The 4622-nt window shown below is 38.1% G+C and overlaps 1 pseudogene; it reads right to left on the bottom strand.

Annotated features, from left to right (window-relative positions):
- Positions 1-1332: 1332 nt before the first annotated feature.
- LOC118004568 lies at positions 1333-2123 on the bottom strand (annotated as a pseudogene).
- Between the last annotated feature and the right edge of the window lie 2499 nt (positions 2124-4622).

The raw sequence follows: 4622 nt of genomic DNA on the forward strand, positions 1-4622 counted from the left end.
TTATAATAAAAAAGACATAGTTATTGTTATTAATACTCAATGCTTGCATACCATAAGTACTGTTCATCACAATTACTCTTTTTTTCAGACTCCACCATGAATAACTCTGAAAAAATCTCTGTGCCTGGTCTGGTACAGCTCTGAGGCAACCAAGTTGTATTTTCCTTTTGATTTTTAAAAAAGAGGGAAGAAAATGGACCACTGCTGTCAGATTTAGTCTGTGTAAATAATCCTCATTGTTGATAAGAAAAGATTCCATAAAAAGACAGGATTTGTTAGTCCAACAATTTCAATCAATAGTCTTGAACAATGTATATTCCTGGAATTAACCAGTATTTATTGAACATATTGAATCAAATAAATTACTACTTCTTCATGGGTTTTCATCTTGAATCCCAGTTTCAACTCTAAGCTTCTACTCTGCCTTTCTAAAGGCTTGTTGGATGTTTCTGTTTGCAGTCAGCTCTGCTCTCTCACTTAGCAACACTTTTACCACTAAACGGACTTCCCTTTATGACTACCTTTGATACGATTTGGCATCATTAATGGGATGAATCTACCAGCAGCCAACATTCACAAGTTTGGTGATTCTCCCATCTCCCTCTGATCGTGTGTCTCATTTGGGTTTACTGTCAGCTGGGGTCCTTGAGAGAATGCAATGAGCACTTCTCTGCTCTCCCTTATTAGACAGGTAGTGTGAATAAAATATAAGTTCTTGTTTTTTAAGCTTCTGAAATTTTGTGGCTTTTTGTTATCACAGAATAATCTAGTCACTCCAACTAATATAATCCTACTGAAGTTCTAGATAAATAATTTATCTCTCAAGAATAGTAACAATTTAATGTCTTCCTTTTAATTAACCATATTTTATAGGTTTTTCTTGCCCTAGAGCACTAGCCAAAACCTGTGCTATATTATTGTAAGAGTAAGGATATGGTACAATGGTCCTGGTCTTGTTCCTAATCATAAAGAAAATACCATTTACTGTGTGGTTTACCTTGAGCGATTTCTGTAAGATGAAATAATTTTCTCTTCCACTCTTAGTTTGCTAAGAAAGAGTTTAGATTTAGGGCGCCTGGGTGGCTCAGTCGGTTAAGCAACTGCCTTCGGTTCAGGTCATGATCCTGGAGTCCCGGGATCGAGTCCCACATCAGGCTCCCTGCTTGGCAGGGAGTCTGCTTCTCCCTCTGACTCTCCTCCCTCTCATGCTCTCTGTCTCTCATTCTCTCTCTCGCAAATAAAAAAAAAAAGAAAGAGTTTAGATTTAAAAAAAATTTTTTTGAAAGAGAATTTTTTCTCACTTTCATGTACAGAAAATTCAACAGTGTACACTTAGCCCAATTTAGTGGCCAGTACTTTAGCCTTTGCCTCTTCCAATTTGGCAATGTGAGCTACCAACTTTGGACCCAGGATGTTGCCTCCCTGGTGACAGCAGGTCCTACGTCTGTCATTGTAATTGGTCCCGATACATTCCACCAGCTTAGCCAGAGCTCCTTTTTCTTCTGAGTTAACCTGTGTGAGGCAACAGTGGTGCAGATCTTCCTGTGGACCATAAATCCCAGCCTGGTCTTCCCCCTTGATAATACAGTAGGGAACCCCCATCTTGTGACACAGAGCAGGCAGGAAGACAACCAGCTCAATGAGATCCACATCATGTACAATCATTACCAGCTGAGCCTTCTTGTTTTCCACCAAGGTGGTGACAGGAAAATCCCCAGCTCGAAGGACAGGCAGCCTCTTAGTGGGCACATCCTCTTTCCCAGCAGCTTTCTTCTCAGCTGGGGCCAACAATCTCTGCTGCTTCTCTTGCTGTATTTGTGGGCCAGCTTAAGCATTTGAGGAGCTGTTTGGCGTTCCAAGGCCTGGGTGAACTGGGTAACCAGGGGAGGCACTTTTAGATGCTTAGAGAGAATAGTCCTTCTCCATTGCAGCCAGATATAGCAAAGCCGTTTGACAAAGTGGGTAAGGTCCCCTTTGGGCTGGATGTCCTGTCTGATGCCAGAATTCTTGGGCCTTTTCTCAAACAGGGGACTGACCACCTTCTTGGCCTCCTGCTTCTTGATGACAGCAGGGGCCAGGGCTGCATTCTTCCCCTTCGCCTTCTTTATTTTAGGCATCTTGGGTGGCTGGGGGAGAGTGCTAGATTTTATTTTTAAATCATCATTGGGTTGTTGAATTTTATCAAATGATTTTTCTACATCTATTGGCAGGCAGATACAGTTTTTCCTCTTTCAATTTTTTAATGTGGTAACTTTATTACTTGATTTTTCTAATGTTAAAAGAACTTACATTTCTAGGTTTACTTTAACTTTACTATCCTTTAAAATGTATTGCTGGATTCAGTTCATTAACGTTCTTTTTAAATTTTTGTCATTTATAGTCTTGCTCGAGATTGGTCTGTAGTTTTCTTTGCTCATATTTTCCTTGAGAGGTTTAGGAATCAAGATTATAAAATGAGCTGGAAAGTATTCTCTGTGTATCTAGACCCTAGAGAAGTATATATAAGATTGAATGTATTCCATTTTGTACAATTCATAAATGAATAAATATTCACATAGTGGGGTTGTACTAAATTTTTTTAATGATGAAGGGATGTTGGAACTGTTTGGTGACCAGTGATACATATAAAAGATATAAATTCCTTAGTTTGGCATTGGAGGTACTCCACAGTCTAGCTTTGATCAGATCTTAAGACTCAGGGAAAATATTATTCTTAATTTCCATTAGCTATATTACTTTTCTTTTCATAAATTAGTACAGTTGATATTTTTAAATCCACAAGAGAAATTGTATGGTCTCTGGCAAAATCTTATCCATTTTCAGATGAATTGATCTGGACTCAAGAAGGTTGAGTAAGTTCTCCAAAGTCATATAACTAAGGAGTCACCCTTTAAGTTCTAACCTCCCCTGTGAGGTTGTCTCTCGTTTTTCTCGCCACTTTCCTGAGGCACTGCAGGTAAACACACTGCACCAAACTCATCATCTCTCACAATACATGACCTCCTCAGAAGACTGATAGTACTTAAGACAGTTCATTATTTATGTGGGTAGAAAAGGCAAGGTATACTATAAGCATACAATAAATACTTGTGGACTGGATGCACAATTGAATGAAGGAGTATGTCTCTGTGTTCCATTACACTGTAAACTTCCTGACGACGAGTTCGATGCACAGAAGGTGCTCAGAACATGTACATTAAGTAAGGAATGCATGAAATAAACCATATAGTTTGGAATAAACCATAAAGTGCTAGAACCAACCTAGTGATTTTTTTCTACTCTCTCTTCCTACCCTGTAGACAAAAGGCATAAATTCACAAACAATATATGTTTGAAACACCTTTATTTTCTGAAAGAGAACTGATTATTCACAAAGAGTTAATAGGAGAAGGGATTCCCTAAGGAGATTTTTTTTTTCTAAAAACAGCCTGTTTTGAAAGGCTGCCTCAGGGATTGTTTCGCTAAATACTCACAGCAAAATGCAGACTAACAGGCATCCATGTGTTCTTCATGTAACCAAAAGGACTGTGCTATTCATGTGTGTGAGTTTATGTGGAACAAGGTAGGATATAAATAAATATTTACAAAATATAATCAAAAGTGACATGTGCTTCCACAGTTAGAAATCATGAGTTGTGCAAAAAGACTGAAAGTGTGCTATTTTCTTTAATTAAGCATTTACAAATTAACAGCACAACCTAACATATTCTGTTGAAAAGCTAAGATTTTAAATAACTGAAGTTTATAATGTGCTCTTTGTTTTTTATTTATCTGTGCATTTCCAGAGTGCCTATCAGTTATGGAAAATGAAAATGTAATTGAGACACCATCCTAAAAAGTTGAGTCATTCGTGTTTTATAGAGGACACAAATGCAGACAAATTTCATGTATTTGGGTGTGATCCTCATTATCACATGGTTGTGAATCAACTCATGTAGAGATTCTCTAGGGCCATGAAAGCAGCATGTACCAAGGCCCAGTGAGAACCTTTAGAAGGGCTGGAGAGAAAATGTGATGCAGAAGTATTTGGACTTTATTTATATTCTGAGATGACAAGTTTGGATGTTATTCAAGAAATTATGGAGTGGCAGGAATAATATCAGTTTATATTATTTATATGTTTTTCAGTATAGTATATGGTTATGAAAAGCTGTATTGGGTAGTAGATAAGATCATGGACTGTGAAGTCAGATTGTGTGGGTACACACCCAGCTCTACTTTTTTTTAATTTTTTTATTTACATGTAATGCATTATTTATTTCAGGGGTACAGGTCTGTGATTCATCAGTCTTACACAATTCACAGCACTCACCATAGTACCTACCCTCCCCAATGTCCATCACCCAGCCACCCCATCCCTCCCAACCCCCTCCACTCCAGCAAACCTTAGTTTGTTTCCTGAGATTAAGAGTCTTTTATGGCTTGTCTCCCTCTCCAGTTTCATCTTGTTTCATTTTTCCTTCCCTTCGCCTATGATCCTCTGTTTTGTTTCTCAAATTCCTCATATCAGTGAGATCATATGATACTTGTCTTTCTCTGATTGACTTATTTCACTTAGCATAATACCCTCTAGTTCCATCCACGTCATTGCAAATGGCAAGATTTCATTTTTTGATGGCTGC

Source organism: Mirounga leonina, unplaced genomic scaffold (assembly GCF_011800145.1).
Source record: "Mirounga leonina isolate KUSES-001 unplaced genomic scaffold, KU_Mleo_1.0 Mir_93, whole genome shotgun sequence".
NCBI classification, from domain to species: Eukaryota; Metazoa; Chordata; class Mammalia; order Carnivora; family Phocidae; genus Mirounga; species Mirounga leonina.